General features: G+C 39.5%; 1 protein-coding gene across 8 annotated transcripts in view; it reads right to left on the minus strand.

The window, feature by feature from the left end:
- Positions 1–17,933, minus strand: part of LOC129697485 (regulating synaptic membrane exocytosis protein 1-like) — a 384,892-nt gene that overhangs the window by 288,839 nt on the left and 78,120 nt on the right. The window lies entirely within an intron of this gene.

Consider the following 17,933-nt stretch of genomic DNA (forward strand, 5'->3'; position numbering starts at 1 on the left):
AGAAAATGGAAGTATGGATTGAAGTAAAAATATGATGATCTAGCTACATGAATCATCAAATGCAATTCACATTATTAATCACCAAGTTATATGTAGTGAGGACATAAAGATATTCAAGGGCATTATCAAGATAGTGGGTTTTCTTTACGTTTGTTTTAAGATGAACTAAAGGAAATGCTATGGGGATTGGTAAGTGATACACATTAGCACAGAAAGCATCCAGAACAGGTTCATAACAGATGTTTATTCAATTAAAGGAAAACATTTGCATGCCTAAATAAAAGTATATTAAGTGTACATGAGTGTACATTAAATGTTTTATAAAATAATACTGCATTGGAGGCAATTATTTATTTATTGAACCTATGCCAGATTTTAGTTGGAACTCTACAATTAATCCCACTTTCCCCACTTCCCTCACACCATTGTAAAATTTTCCTTCAAGTCCACTTACAATTCTCTTTCGATCATCAGAACTAAGTCTGATTCTACCCACTTTCAACCAGATTGCATTCTTGATTGCGACAACCCGCTGAATAAAAGCAGTTTCATGCTATCTCTTTTGCTGATAAATTTATATCAACATCCTTTTGGTTATCACTTTTGTCACTGGAAACAATGCTTAACTTTCTCAATATCATTTGTGACAACTCTTCCAAATCTCCGCCAACTTTGTTCTCCAGTTTATCCACGTATCTAAAATTCGCTCATCACTGCTCTTACTGGAATAAATCACTTCTGCACCAAGTTCATGACCATAACATTCCTTCTAGATCTGAACACCACACTCTGCTGAACTTGTACGTATTTCTTTGACAGTTACATATCTCAACCTGTCCCATCATTTGTATAAATTACACCTCCAAAACATGTTAAAAATTGTATGATTGTCTTTGCATTGTCTCTTCTCAAACTTTTTACCAGCCTTTGCAATCCCTGAACTTTGCTGACCCTCTCTTACTATCTCTCAGTATCCTTAAAGTGCCCAGCTAAGGCCTAGTATCAAGAAGGCCTCAAATGGCACAGTGCAGAGACCCCACTCTGTAAAGATGTCAAGAAGTTAAATATAAACCTAAGTAAGGTGGCTGATTCTTTGGCTCCAAGTTCTATGGGTAAAGTTTTCCTTGTGCATCATTTGAGTGTATAAGCCAACAAAAGAACAAAAAGGAATCCTATCCTATATCCATACTATTTTTATTGAGTAAAAATGAAAATAAAAGTCACGCTTAAGATGATAAAACTGACTTTCTATCATGGGATTAAAGCGCAATGCCAGATGTTGCATAAAAAGCAACATCTCATACAAAGAACTTTAAATGGTAGATTTACAAAATTAAAATTAAAAAAGGAATTTGGAAAGCCATCCTTTGAGATGGAAAATTGAGATATGTAAACCGAGCTGCTTAAACGTGTGCAAAACTAGGACCACAGTTCTAAGAGCTGTGAAGTTAACAGATTGCAAAAACAGCAGATACAAGGAAGCATTATTTCTTGCCAGGGATTAATTTGGATCTGTGCTGACACTTTTGATTCACCATGTTGTTATTACTAACTTCAAGTACGCTACCATGGAAGTCACTGAGAGACCCTCTACCATGATGACTACAATGGAGGGAGAGCTACCTTACTTTGATATCAACTGGAAAGAAGTGGCTACTAGCAGTTAAAAAGATAGAAACTATTCAACTGCCCTTAGTTAAAATTCTGCTATGACTATTGCTAAGGCTATAGGGTGGCCTGTCAACATTAAGTCATCTCCTCTGTTGAAGCAGTAAAGGTTTTTAAAACATTCCTGCTCAGATTGCTAAAATTTTGAACAGCTGTTTTTCCAGGAATGAAAGAGTTTGGGGTTTAAGATGAGTTGATAGCATAAACAACCAACAATCCTGTCAAGGTCATAAAAATGTTAATGATGGAATGGAAACAGTCAGGAATAATTTATTTGATATACTACAGGATTAATTTGTTTTAGTGTTTTGCTCAATTGCCATTACTGGATCACAGATTAATTAGTACTGGCAGCTCTTCCCATTCAATAGTCAATAAAAAGGTTGGCTTGTCAACAAACAGGATGTGTACGTCTCCATCGGGATTATCAAGACTAAGAGTTTCACGCTATTGTTAAGAATTCTGATAAAAACAGTTTCCCATCATTGGTTAGAGAGGAAATGAATTGTTGGCATAAAATTGGCAATTAAACATTCCTCCATCTATCTGTATATATTTTTTAAATCACCTACCCACTCACCATCACTTCTTACACATTGACTGAGAACATAAATTTAAAGTATATTATCAACAAACCACAATTTCATATTTTCCACCTAATTATCAAGGTTGAACTAGAACTGCTTTGTTTCTGCATGACTCAACAAGGATTTCTGCAATATAACGTTCTTGCATGGTGTTGTAAATGTTACGTGCAACAGTTGAATAACAGACATGTTCAAAAACAAAAGTCTCCAATTAGAATCAGGATAACCAACTCCACTTACAATTCATCGTAAGGTGAACAAAGGGGACTATGAAGGCATGAGCGGGGAGCTGGCCAAGGTAGACTGGAAAGGGATCCTAGCAGGAATGACGGTGGAACAGCAATGGCAGGAAGTTCTGGGCATAATCCGGAAGACGCAGGATCATTTCATTCCAAAAAGGAAGAAAGATTCTAAGGGGAGTAGGAGGCAACCGTGGCTGACAAGAGAAGTTAGGGATAGAATAAAACTAAAAGAAAAGATGTATAACACAGCAAAGAGTAGCCGGAAGCCAGAGGATTGGGAAACTTTCATAGGGCTGAAAAGATGAAGTACGAAGGGAATCTGGCCAGGAATATAAAGAAGGCCAGTAAAAGCTTCTTTAGATATGTTAAGGGAAAAAGAGTAGCAAAGTCAAATGTGGGTCCCTTGAAGGCAGACACAGGTGAAATTATTATGGGCAACAAGGAAATGGCAGAAGAGTTGAATAGGTTCTTCGGATCTGTCTTCACTAAGGAAGACACAAACAATCTCTCAGATGTACTGGAGGACAGAGGATCTAAGAGGATAGAGGAAATGAAAGAAATCTTCATTAGACGAGAAATAGTGTTGGGTAGGCTAATGGGACTGAAGGATGATAAATCCCCTGGACCTGATGGTCTGCATCCCAGGGTCCTCAGGGAGGTGGCTCTAGAAATAGTGGACGCATTGGTGATCATTTTCCAATGTTCAATAGATTCAGGATCAGTTCCTGTGGATTAGAGGATAGCTAATGTTACCCCACTTTTCAAGAAAGGAGCGAGAGAGAAAACGGGGAATTACAGACCAGTTAGCCTGACTTCGTGGTGGGAAGGATACTGGAGTCAATTATTAAAGAGGTAATAATGGGGCATTCAGATAGCAGTAAAAGGATTAGTCCAAGTCAACGTGGATTATAACATTTATAAAATATAAAAGGACTGGGAGAAAAAACCTTTTCACCCAGATAGTTGTGAATTTATGGAAATCCTTGCCACAGAGGGCAGTGGAGGCCAAGTCACTGGATGGATTTAAGAGAGAGTTAGATAGAGCTCTAAAGGCTAGTGGAGTCAAGGGAAATGGTGAGAAGGCAGGCACGGGTTATTGATTGGGGACGATCAGCCATGATCACAATGAATGGTGGTGCTGGCTCGAAGGGCCGAATGGCCTCCTCCTGCACCTATTTTATATGTTTCTATGTTTCTATCATCAGCATTCTGAGAGGACTTTGTGATCAGAAAATCAGCTCAACATTAATATGGCAGGTATATGAACAGATCAGGAACTGAACACTCATTGTTCCATCACCTTAAGGCACATCAAGGCATGACTGTATACTCTACACTTGTTGACTGGAACACACCCGCACAGAACACTGGGGACCCTAAAATCACCATCACCTCCTCAAAGTTCAGTTCGGTTTTAGTATATTGTCACATGTACTGAGGTACAGTGAAAAGCATTTGTTGCATACTAACCTGTCAGCAGAAAGACAATACATGATTACAATTGAGCCATTCACAGTGTAAAGATACATGATAAGGGAACACATTTAGTGCAAGATAAAGTCAGTAAAGTCCAATCAAAGACAGTCCGATGGTCTCCAATGAGGTAGATAGTAGTTCAGCACCGCTCGTTAGTTGCGGTAGGATGGTTCAGTTGTCTGATAACAGCTGGGTAGAAACTGTCTCAGAATCTGGAGGAGTGCGTTTTCACACTTCTTTACCTTTAACCCAATGGGAGAGGGGAGGAGGAAGTGGCCAGGGTGCGACTCATCCTTGATTATGCTGCTGACCTTGCCGAGGCAGCGCGAGATACAAATGGAGTCAATGGAACGATGAGTCGGCCTACGGGGAGGAGGTCCAGCACTTAGCAGCATGGTGCGCTGACAACAACCTGGCCCTTAACTCCAAGAAGACCAAAGAGCTCATTGTAGACTTCAGGAAGTCCAGAGGCGGCACGCACACCCCCATCCACATTAACGGGACAGAGGTGGAACGTGTTTATAGCTTCAGGTTCCTGGGTGTTAACATCTCCGATGACCTCTCTTGGACCCACAATACCTCTACTCTGATCAAGAAGGCTCACCAGCGTCTCTTCCTCCTGAGGAGACTGAAGAAGGTCCATCTGTCTCCTCAGATCCTGGTGAACTTCTACCGCTGCACCATCGAGAGCATCCTTACCAACTGTATCACAGTATGGTATGGCAACTGCTCTGTCTCCGACCGGAAGGCCTTGCAAAGGGTGGCGAAAATTGCCCAACGCATCACCGGTTCCTCGCTCCCCTCCATTGAGTCTGTCCAAAGCAAGCGTTGTCTGCGGAGGGCGCTCAGCATCGTCAAGGACTGCTCTCACCCCAACCATGGACTGTTTACCCTCCTACCATCCGGGAGGTGCTACAGGTCTCTCCGTTGCCGGACCAGCAGGTCCAGGAACAGCTTCTTCCCGGCGGCTGTCACTCTACTCAACAATGTACCTCGGTGACTGACAATCACCCTCCCCCAGACACTCCTCCCACAGGAAAAAACACTATGTCTGTATATATGCTAATGTAAATATTTATTCAAATCATATGCTATGTCGCTCTTCCAGGGAGATGCTAAATGCATTTCGTTGTCTCTGTACTGTACACTGACAATGACAATTAAAGTTGAATCTGAATCTGAATCTGAATCGGAAAGGAGGGTCGTTTGTGTGATGGGGGTCTGTTGATCAGGAAGTTGTGGATTCAGTTCCAAAAGAGAAAAGGGGATGGAGGAGGGCAATTCTGGCCTTTTGAGTCAAGCCCCCGTCCCATTAATAAAAGGCTAAGTGTTGCAAAGCAAACTTATTGCGGACTCAAAACATTGCATTCTTTCAATAACAAGATGAAAAACATCCTTAAAAAATTGATACAACTGAAGATTTAGGTGTTGATATCATATCTTATGATGTTGCATCAATGGAATTATTCTCAAACTAACAGATAACATCTTATAATCTCTGCTAAAATAGTACGCCGATAAATAACATTAACATATCAACAAATCTGATGATGAGCAGAATATCAGCAACTTGCTAATGCATTGATGGTAAAAAAAAAATTTATAAAGAAATCAGAACTCGCATCAAACATAGAGAAAAGGTCTCAAATCAATGGGATAGATAAATAGGATCTTTAGTCCCTATAGATTTTGTAATATTAATGTGCCAGTAAAGTTAAATTGATTTGCTGGCTGTCCTCATTAAACTGATATTATTTTCACCTTAATCCATGGAACAAATAGAGAAGATACTGGAACGGATTTGCCAGGGATCGACCTCGGAGCTCCAACCATGGGTGCTTGCGGACTTAACATCACGGAGCTCGCGGTCTCTGATCAGAGACCGATTTTGGAACTCTAAGCCGCAGGAGTTCAGACCGCCCCGACTCAGGAATTTCGATTGCCCCGACGCGGGAGTTTCGATCGCACCGACGGATGGTTCGACTGCCCCGACGGCGGGAGAATAAAGAGGAAGAAGATTGGATTTTTTTTCCTTCCATCACAGTGAGGAATGTGGGGAATCCGCTGTGCTGGACGTTTATGTTAACTTTTATGTAGTTGTGTGTCGTGTTGCTTTTTTTTCCCGCATGGCTGTATGGTAATTCGCATATCATTATACCTTAATTGGTACATGTGACAATAAAGGACCTTTGAAACCTTTGAAATAGAGATGAGCTGAGAATGTTCAAGCACCATTGTGGAGCGAACCTTATTACTACATACAATACATCAATACAACAGAGGAACAGGCCCTTCAACCACAATATCTGCACAGTACATGATGCCAAGTTGAACTAATCTCCTTTGCCTGCATGTTATCCATATCCCTCCATTCCCTGCATATTTTACATGCCCATCTAAAAGCGTCTTAAACACCACTATCGTATCTGCATTCACCACCACCCAGAGCAGCATGTTCCAGGCATGTTCCAGGCATGTTACACTGTGTAAAAAAACTTGCCCCACTCATATAATTTAAACGTTCCCCCTCTGCCCTTAAATGTTTGACATTTACAACCTAAGAAAAGTTCTGACAGTCTACATGATTCTCATAATTTCATTTACTTCTGTCAGGTCTCTCCTCAGCCTGACTCCAAAGTACCAAGTCACCATGGATCCTTGCATTGTAATCTTCTGGATCAGCCTACTATGAGGAACTCTATCAAATGCATGAACACAAACTCACTGCCCTACTCTCGTGAATCACCTTCAACAAATCCAAACAAAAAAAACTTGTGGTTCAGAGACAGCCATTCTGATTTCCATAATTATCCCATTCTCTTCCAAATGCAAGTTAATCCTATCCCATTGCTTTCCTACAATTGACGTGAATCTAACTGTCATACAAATTCTTGGATTATATGCACTCCTTCTTAAACAAAGGAACAATATTGGCTAGTCTCCAGTCCTCCAGGACCTCGCCTGTAGCTAGAGATGATACAAAGATCACCTCCTCTCATGCCTCTGTAAATAGCCCCGGTATGTCCCATCAGGTGATAATGCTTCGATGATGTTGTACTCCTTCAATTTTATTCCCATTATCTCTCAATTATTCTCATTTTACCGTGTTTCATGTTTTCACAATATCAGTAGAATTACTCATTTAGTCATTGGTTGTAGGAGTGATTTTAGCTCTGATGAGAAGGTTGGGAGGTGGTGAAATTAAGATTTTGCATCCTGGCTTTCACTGCCAAACCGTGCCGGATTTACCTACAAGCTTGGTAGGCTGAAGCCTAGGGCCTCAAAATCTAGGGGGCCTCCGGCCAAGGTGTATAATATTTTTGACACTGTCATAGGCCTTTCTTACATATGCTGTCACAACGCACTGTAGTCTCTAAACAACCCTTCAGTAATTTTCCTTGCCATCCATTTCAGAATAATACTGTTTTAAGCCGATGAATCAACACTAGCACTGGCAATAAATATATTTTTTTTAAAGTGCAGGTTTCCAGCCTGTTATCTCATTGGCCACGCTCAGCTGCACATCAGTGTCAATCTGGTGGCACCGGGATCCGGCAAACTTTCACACATTCGCCAGTAAGCAGCGATGGCGGGTGCAGGGAACATCTTTGCATACTTGCAGGCTTCAAAAGGCAAACTCAGGGGTAAGTAGGAAAGTGCAAAGATATTTGAACTAGGAAGTTGGCAAGGAGCAATGCTAGGGGTAGAGCTGATAATTGTTACTAGAAACGTACTGTGTAGTGCTGTGGCTGCCATTGTCAGGTTAGGAATAAAACTAAGCATATTTGTAGCATCTATTTTGTTAACGACAGGAAAAAGCATACTCATTTTGTAAACAGTTTTTGGAAGCAGGTTTGATTCAGATTAGATTCAGATTTTGCAATATAATTGTCAATAAGGAACAATTCTTTAAGAAATATTTCCCAAATATTGTACAGAAAAAAAAAATGTCTTCACTCAAGTGGATCCCATTTCATGTTTTCCTTTCTAATAACTGTTGGAAGATTAATTTAACTTTTTATTTTCAGATTCTAATCTGAGCACGAGTAAAAGATTTGAAAGTGGTGCTAACAAGCGCAAGAGAAAGAGACTTGAAAATGATGCGGTAAAGAAGTTAAGACCAATCACTGCTTTCTTGGATCAGCCACTGACAGAGGCAACAAGTGCCAGCGATGAAGCAGATACATTGATTCTCTCTGTTATTCTCACTTGACCGACAACCGTTACACACCTCCAAATCATGTCCCCATGCACATTTACATTAAAGACATGGACTGGGCAGTGAATGCCACAGTGTAACCCAGTGCAGCATGTGAGGCAATGTCCTGCTCCCGGCGGCAGTCGGAATTTAAGGATTTGCGGGAAGCAGCTGACATGAGCGAAGCTGGCGAGCGGTAGGAGAGAGATGTTCAGATGGAGAGCATTGCCAGATGTGAGCGGGGAACTGAGGCCAGTTCTCCGTGATGTACGGATCCCAATGCTCAGTGCTTCGTGTTTCGGAGTTGGCTAATGTTATTGATTTGTAATTAGCCTGATTTGTAATTAGTTGACAAAACCTTAATTTATTAATCCAGATTATACAGGGGGATGGGATAAGTGTAATATTAAAATGACATGCAAGGTGTCAGGCTGTCTGTCACAACATACAGCCCCGATAACCCATTATTTCCTTCATTTAAATATTGGGAAGGTAGCACTATTGTCATTTGCCACTCAACTGTTATGTTTGTTTACCTCACTGACTATTTCTAACCCCCTCCCCCCCAAATTCCTTTGACAGGTTGAATAAAAATGTTCCCAATCTCGCTGTTTTATTAATTGAACACATAGATGAACATCCTCAAGGAGTGTAATCAGATGGAAACTAAATCAGATGCAAAGTTTAAGAGCTTGTTCAAAGAAGAGGCATATTTAAAAGAGTGACAGAGATACCTGCAGGGGAATGTGTGAGGAGGTTATTATGTGTCTTTAGTTTTAGCTTGAACCAGGACATCTGAAGATTCAGAGTTTGATATAGTAATTGTGCTGATACTGACTCCAACCAACCATGTAATGAATATCATCCATTCCGGAGTTTTGATTTTTCTGATGCCATTTAAACTTCACTTGGATTTCAATCACTTCAATGTAAAAGTAATTGGGAATGGGGAGCATTGGAACAAAAATTTGCCCTCGGTACATATTAACTGTAATATAATAATGTATGCATGTTGGTAGGTGCAATCAAAACAAAGATTTGTTTTATCATTGTTGTGTTATGAATACCACCAAAAATATCATGTACTCATTAAAGATCACATTAAATAGAATATAATTGCTTAAATATGTATTGATATTGCACATTGCATTTCGGAAAAGTCTCAGGAAGACAGCAAAATACTGAAAATATTGGGGGTGAAAATGGCTTCAGGACAGTTCGTTAGGAAAATGAAGGAAATGGTAACAGAATACATACAGCTGAGTGAGTATAATTTTATGGATGAGAAATTGTGTTCAACCAATTGATGACTTATTTGACAAAGTAACTAGCATGTTAGATAACAAGGAAGCCAATGGATGTAGCAAATTTTGTTATACAAAATTTGGTCCATGAAGTACCCCATAAAAGATTACCGTATTAGATAAGCACCTGTGGAGTTGAATGTTTAAGAAAGAACTGCAGATGCTGGAAAAATCGAAGGTAGACAAAAATGCTGGAGAAACTCAGCGGGTGAGGCAGCATCTATGGGGCGAAGGAATAGGTGACATTTCGGGTTGAGACCCTTCTTCAGACATGAACATAATAGATTAAGTCCAGGGGGTCAGATATGGGGCTTTATGTGTGGGCCAGATATATTGTCAGAGCAGAGGGGCTAGGAGCAAGGCCAAATGTATATCCAGAGATCTGAAATAGTACAGTCAAGGTCTGGAAAAGCTGGGACAATGGGAGTGTTCAGCACTGGGAACATAAGCAGGTAAGCAGCTATGATAAAGGTAGAATAGGGGACCAGGTGTAAGGCTGAACTCAGGGTCAGGAATGAGAGAAGGTATGCAACTGGAGTCAGGGTCAGGAGTAGTACCAGGTGTGCAGTGAGTCCCAGGTTGGTCAACATGGGCCAAGTGTTTGATTATAATCTGATTTCCATACATGAATATACTAAGATCATTCATGTGCTGCACCTGTTGAGTGTGGCTCTACTGCGGAATGTAATTAGGAATGTAATTTAGCCTAACCTTATTCATAGCTAATCCAATTTGAAGCATAAATATTACATTCAAGTGTAAGTTAAAAGAATTGCTACAGTATGCACCAGATTGCACAATTTCAAGTTGAAAAATACAAAACCTCTGTACCATAAGAGGGGAGACAACCCTCTCCCACATTCATACAGATCTATCAAATTATATACTTCCCACTAACAGTAGGATCTAAAAGTGTCACACCGTCACTGTCAGGTAATCATGGTCATCTTATTAACACTTCACCGGCAATAAAAATTTTAAGCTCACGTTTTAGGTTTTTGTTTGTGTTTTTTTTTTGGTTTTGTTCTTGTTTTTTTTTAAATAAAACAGTAAACTTGCAATTTTATTTTCTTAAAAATTCCTGATTCTTTCACAAAATGTTTGCAAAGTTCAGTTATAGCAAAAGTTTTTCACAGTGTTCATTTTAACATTTATGCATTTTTTTTCCAATCACTACGATATTTAATAATAACATTTTATGTCCTTTAGAGAAGGAATTGCGAAATTTTAAACACCCGTCATCATCCTTGGCTTTACTCAAATTATTTAAAACACTCTTCCATCTTCCTCTAGTCGTGGGGGTGGGGGATTGGGAGGGGCCTCACAAGTGGAATAGCCTTGGGCCTCTCTTCATCTAAATCCGGCACTGCTGCCAAACCTGCTTTAATACTCCCTTGTCTGACATCACAACACAAGGAGCTATCATGCACAAGAAAAAATGGTGTAACAGGCATTAAAAATTGAAAAAAAAAACGTTAAATGACGAAGGTAGAAAATAATGAAACATTTCAATAATTTGCATTATTACAACATCATTAACGTAACATTCCAAGGTTTTTCCACAAAAGCATAATTAGACAAAATCTGACACTGAACCACGTAAGGATGATTTAGGGCATCTGCCAAGTTTTTTTTTAAAGGTGCCATTTAATGGAGAGCAGTGGACAGGCAGAGAAATTTAAGTAAGGGACCGTTGACCAAAGACCCAATACCATTGGTGAGCTGCAGAATCAAAGCTATAGAAAAGGACATAATTAGTGGAATTCGAAGTTCCAGGAGAGTTGTGTTGAAGGTGTTTAGGTTGGAGTGAAATTAAGCCATGGAGTATCTTAAACTCTTAGGATTGAGTTGTTGCTATCAGACTGCCAAGGTGGTTCAGTTAGCACAGTCTAACAAATGAACGATGCAAGTTGTTATCAGCAGCAGTTTTGAAAGATCTAACGTTTACAGTTGGCTAGGGGTGCAGGGTAACATATTCAGTGAAGGTATTAACAAAGAAAACAGCAAAGTGCTGTGAATCCTTCGTAGAATGAACTTGATAGCTTTATCTCACAGATAGATTGGATCAATAAGCTTTATCTCACAGAAAGATTGAAATCCTCAACATATAAACATAACTTTAACAAAATGTTAAAATTCACACGGGGATGTATTCTCCAAGCCCTTAGTCATCCAATCTTTTTCAATTGGAATACGCTTGTTTGATTCTGTATTCAATGCACAATACCCAATTTAGGATTGATTAATTTGAACAATAAGTGAGTAAATATGATAAGGAGTTTATAACTAACTGCACTGATTTATGAAGTAAGTTACCAAAACACACCGTTATGCTAACATTGCATCGGGCAAAAAGGTATGTTTTGATAAGTTACAAATATTGTGGCATAGAAGAAAGTCTATTGGCCTGCAATTTTTATTTGCAGAGCAATCACATCAATTACATTCCTTGCTCTCAGAAAAAAACTTTAAACGAGACCGTAGAGCATAACATTAGTAAAAATAAACAGATTGACTTGCCTCGCAGATGGTGTATCCTGGTCTTGAAATGCCTGGGTGCAGATAAAGCCAAGACAAGGCATCACTGACCATGGTGACATCTTCTGCTGGTCCCTGAAAGGAGCCATTGAAGCAGACCTTAGTTTGGTGCTCAGTTTCAGTTTAATAGGTGGTGCTGCCGTTTGTTACCTCTCACATCAAGTCTGGGATTCCACAAACATTTAGGTGCAGTATTTCTCAGGTTCTGGGGCTGTGCTGCACGGGATTTACTGATGTCCAGATGGATGATCTTTCACGTACTGAGATTTTCTCAGTTGTCGTTGTTTCTTTCATTATTACATTTTAAGCATTTGGACACTATTAACAAGGCCAACATTTGTTACCCATCCCAAATTTCCTCAAGAAAGTGATAATGAGTCACCATCTTCAACCTAAAATGGTGTGTAGAACACAAAATGCTGGAGTAATTCAGCGGGTCAGGCAGCGTCTCTGGAGGACATGAATAGGCAATGCATCGGATCAGGACCCTTCTTCATACTCTAAAGACTGAATCTGAAGAAGGCTCCCAATCCAAAACGTTGCCTATCCATGATCCACAGATGCTGCCTAATACGCTGAGTTACTCCAGCATTTTGAGTTCTATAGAAGATTACAGCATCTAGTTCCTTTGTGTCTTAAAGTACAATTAGGGTAAATGAATGTTCTGTAGAAATAGAAAATACAGAGGAAATGGCTTGCTTTAATTACACTAATACATTTATCAGTTTGTACTTTATGGGGAAACTTTAATCAAAGATATTGAACAAATACGATTGATCCAATACAAGCAACTCCACATTACTGGCCAGAGAGGGGAAAAGGGTCCATTCCCAGAAAAAGCTTGGCATGGCAATTTTCCATTGTGCAAAGCTGAGCCATTATTCAAGCAACCCAAGTTTTTAAAAAAATAAATGTTTATTTACTTCCCTCCCTCCTCCCTCCTCCACCCCCACCCTCGCCCCCACCCCCAGGATAAATTTCGCAAGAACACACTTTATTCTGTAGCACAATTATTTTGGTAGTGCTATGTGAATTCAAAAAGGAACATTGAGAGAAAGAGGGAGAGGATGCAAAGGAGTGCTTAGAGAAAAAAAAAAGTTGGGGAAAGGGGGTGTTGAGGGAAAGAGAAAGGCAAAAGAAAATAGAATAAGTGACGGCCTAAGGGAGTTAAGAGAAGAGGGTAATGTAGAGAGCACAAAATATGTGGGGTGTGTGGAGAAATACAGAAGTGATAGGGAAATGGGGAGAGGAGAGGAGAGGGAGGAATAGAAGGGAAGGAATGACAGAGGAAGAGAAAGGGAGAGTTGGGATGGGAAGATGAGGAGATGGTGGGAGAAAAAAGGGTATTCGATGCGGAGAAATAGTCAAGAAAATTGGGGGAAAGGGAGTTAAAGGAAACAATGGGAAAGGGAGTAAAAGGAAGGAGAGAAGGGAAGGCGGTAAGGCAGTAGGGGAATAAAGCCATGCATAGGAGAGAAGTAGTAGTGGTGAAAGAATGAGGGGAGAAATGAGAAAAGGAAAACGAGAAAAGAGAGAAAGAAGGATTCACAGAGGGTTCACATGGAGTTTAGAATGTTGTGGTCTGTGGGGCAAATTGTATTTTTCCCTTCAATCAATGCAAGTAAAATGGCATTAAATTGGCTGCATCCCAATGATCTGGCTGCTAATATAATTAGATGGATTACATAAACATCAGTGGGTTATACTATAGAAAAAGAAACAATAAAGCCAAAATCCTATTAATGATTTTAGGAGGCCAATATTGATGTCATTGATGCTCAGATGTTATTGTCATTAGTGTTTTTCCATAATTGCTCTAATTTTATTTCAATTTATATCTATTGCTCAGCCACCAGACTAAAGACATCCAAGCCACGAAAACAAAGAAAAGTCAAAATGTAATATGTATTATTGCAATGCAAAATGTAACATTGGGCCGACACAGGACCTGGTGCCAAATACAAACTGTGGCAATGACTGCCCCTTAGTCTGATTATTAGTTTCCCCAAAGTGTATCTAATTATGCTGATGAGTGTTGTGCAGTTGTTATTGTCTACATGGAATTTAGTAAGATCTTTGATGTGCAACTGGTCAAAAACCCATATACCCAGAGTCATTTGGCAACTTGGATTCAAAATTGATTTGGTGATCGGAAACAGAGGATGTTAGTGGAGGATTAGTTTTGCGATTGAAACCGTGAGATCAGTATTGAACCACGAGGATTGGTACTGGGACACATACTGCTTTTATATACATAAATGATGTGAATATGACTATAGCAAATGTGATGAATAAGTTCACAGATGACATGGAAATTGGTGGTGGTGCTTATAGTGAAGTTGCTGGTGTGTGGCTTCAGAACAATATTAATAAGATGGGCAAAGAAATGGTAGATGAAATTAAATCCTGAAAAATGTGAGATGATGCATTTAGATTGGACTAATACGATTAGGATACACACAATAAATGGGAAGATCCTAGCAAGGAACAGTGTCCATATCCAAACAGCAGATATAGATAGTGTAGAGAAGGCATAGAGGATATTTGCCTTCTATAGCTGAGGCATAAAAAAAACAAGAGCAGAGAGATTGATTTATACAACTATATACAACTTTGTTTTTGCAGCAGCTGAAGTGGTAGGGGAGGTTCTGGTTGCCATACTGTAAGAATGATGCAATTACATTGGAGTGTGTGCAGAGGAGATTAACGAGAACATTGCCTGAGATGCAGCATATCAGATATGAGGAGAGGCAGGATAGGCTGGGTTTGTTTGCTTTGGAATGGAGAAGTCTAATAAAGTCATACAAAATTATGAGATTTATATTGGGTGGTTTATGAAATATTTCCCCATGGCTGAGATATCTATCACCAAAGGACATAGGTTTAGGGAAAGGTGTGGGAGATTTAGAGGGGATTTCTCCCAGAAGATGATTGAAATCTGGAACACCACATCTGAGGGGGTGGAAAAGGCCTGTAGTCTCACTGCATTTTAGTATTTAGACAAGTACTTTATGCGTCAAGGCAAAGAAGACTACATGCCAAGTGCTGTAAAATAGAATGTATAGATGGCTACTCGATGATCTGCAAGGCCATCTTCGGGCCAAAGAGCCTATATGATTCTATGATTCTGAGATGTTTGCTAAGCAGTCCCAGCCTGGACAATGGTTTCAAGGATGAAGAGAGCAATAAATATATTAAATAAACAAAATAAACAAAACCAGATGTCAGGAATGACTAAATTATTATTTTATGTAACTTTGAGCTCTGTAATGAGATTTTCACAGTACAGTGTTGTACTACTAATTTCAGTACCGTACAATATTGAAAAATATTGACAATTAGTCAGTTCTATTCCAGTCACCCTTCCCTACTTGCAATTGTTTCCTTTTGCAATGTATCACCAAGTTTTCTTCCAGAATCAAACTGGTCAATCTGTCTCTACCAGATGTGGTGTATTCCAAATTGTAACACGTCATTAAAAAAAAAATTGTCTTAACACCTACCCTCTGACTTATAAAACTATTTATTTTATATCTCTCTTTGCTCTGATATCTTGTATCTAATGACTGACCCTTCCCCAGATTCATGATAAACGATCATGTTTAACCACTGTCTACCTTCCCCAGATTAAATTATTTATCCTCTTTTATTCTATCAGTATCCTACTTAACTACGAATATCTCTAAGATTCCTCCAATTCTTCTCACCTTTAAAGAGAATAATCCCAGCTTCTTCAGTAGCTCCATTGGTACACTTTGCTCTCTCCTTACGCACTTGATATCCTTCCTATAATATGGTGTTCAGAAATTTATGTTGCACTGCATGTAGTTGAAGGCTTACCAGTGGTTTATAAGATTTAGCAAAACCTCTAGCATTTTGTACTCTATGTCTCTATTTATCAAAATGAAGGGAACGGTTTGTCCATTTGTTAAACAGCTTTATGTTTGTTCCATAACCTTCAAAGATTTATTGGTATGAATTCCCAGGTCTCTATGCGAAACCCCACTTTACTATTGTGCCACTAAATACGAGAGAACTAGAGAACAAAACCAATCAGTAACCAAAGCTTTAGAGAAACAAAAAGTCATACGAAACATGTAAATAATGAAAAAGGTAATGTCACATAGTGCTAGTAACACCCGCGTCTTGGAAAATAATCAAAAAACTTCAGCGTGTCTCCAAAATAAGTGTGCAGTCTAGGATTATTCCAAAGTAAACTAGGTTTATACAACGAGTGAGATGGATGCCAGTGTAATTAAATCCAGCGTTTTACTTACATCACAATAATATCGGTGGGGGAGACTGATCTGTGCTTAATTTAAATTAGTTAACAGCAGAAGGCTTACTTGGTGAGTAACTGAAGATCTACAACTGAAGATGCCTGCAAACCCACTGGGGCATCAGGATCACCGTGAAAATAAGCCTAAGGTTTCAACATCGATGGTCCAGTGTGCCAATATTGAGGGCCTCTGCTATGTCAGCCAACAGCTATTTGCAAAGTTCTTGCCTCCAAAAAAAAAGCAAGCAACAACAACAGATCATGAATTTTTGATGAAGTTGGCAACTGAAAGATTTCATGAACAGCATATCAGTGAATTCTTCATAAAAATTATACACAAGGAGGCAGCACTAACAACCACTGCAATGACATTGAGGAATTTAATCTACCACTTCCAAGCTGTTAATAGGAAAGTTATATTTTGGAACCAAAAAGAGATTGATGAAATGAGCTAAAACATGATTAAACTTCATAAAACACTGGTTACACCATAGCTAGCAAATCATGTTTAACACTGCCATTACGAAGGAATGTTAAGGCATTGGATTGGAGTCAGAAGGGATTGGCAGGAATGGTGCCAGGAATGAAAGATTTCAGTTAACCTAGGGTTATTCCTGCTCTAGTATCGGCAGGATAAATAAACTCAACACAGATGTAGGGTGCTGGTAAAAGGGAATTGTTTCTTTCTGCATTTTGTTGTAAAATGTCTTGGAAGTAGCTTCAAGGACAGGTTTCAAAAGGGAATTGAATTCTTTAAAGAACCAAATACTGCAAATAACCCAAGTACCCAAAGCCTTCCTTTCAGTACCAACTGTTTAGCCATTCATCCATCTGACCTGTCCTATTTCCATTTTTGCCAGCACTAACATCTTGATACATTTCTGTCAATATTACTATCTACAACATTTCCAAGCTTCTGAAATCTATAAACTTGGAAATTACATCTACTTTACTAACATGCATCAATGGGGAGATACAAACTTCCCTCCAGCATGAAAAGCAATAATCACCATACTGCCCTGACCCTTTTAATCCCATGTTTTAGTATTACTTATCTGCTAAATGACAATCTATCAAACATTTGAAATGGCAATTTGTCAAACAGCCATTGGTGTTTCTCATATCACAATAAACCGCTGGGGTTGCGTGCTATTCCAGAGATTATTTTGTGACCTTGTAAATCGCTCGTTCTAAGCTTCTCCCCAGTCTAGTTTCAGTCACAAATCACTGAATCAAGCACTTTATTTTGACAAAACACAAATACAGTTCCAACAACTGTACCTAACCACCGCGGGTTCGATCCTCGCATCAGCCTGATCAAGCCCTCTAGGCCTCACTCAAACAGAGACACTCCAGAAGGTCACGCAGTCCTAAATGCTCTCCCAGAAGATCGATGCAGGACCTCGTGACAGCTGATTTTTATATGTCCCCGGACCTCGAGGGGCCAAACCACATGGGGGTGGTCTCTTTACAATCCAATTACAGATATTGATTAACCCCATACATGACAGACATTTACCTGACCCAATAATACAGTGGCTAATACATTGTATTCAGTGTTTCACAGAGGAAACGAACATCGCAACATGTGCCCTGATGTGCAAGAAAACCAGACAAGGCTCAATACTTAATCCAATCAAC

The sequence above is a fragment of the Leucoraja erinacea genome, chromosome 5, assembly GCF_028641065.1.
Source record: "Leucoraja erinacea ecotype New England chromosome 5, Leri_hhj_1, whole genome shotgun sequence".
In the NCBI taxonomy this organism is placed as follows: Eukaryota; Metazoa; Chordata; class Chondrichthyes; order Rajiformes; family Rajidae; genus Leucoraja; species Leucoraja erinaceus.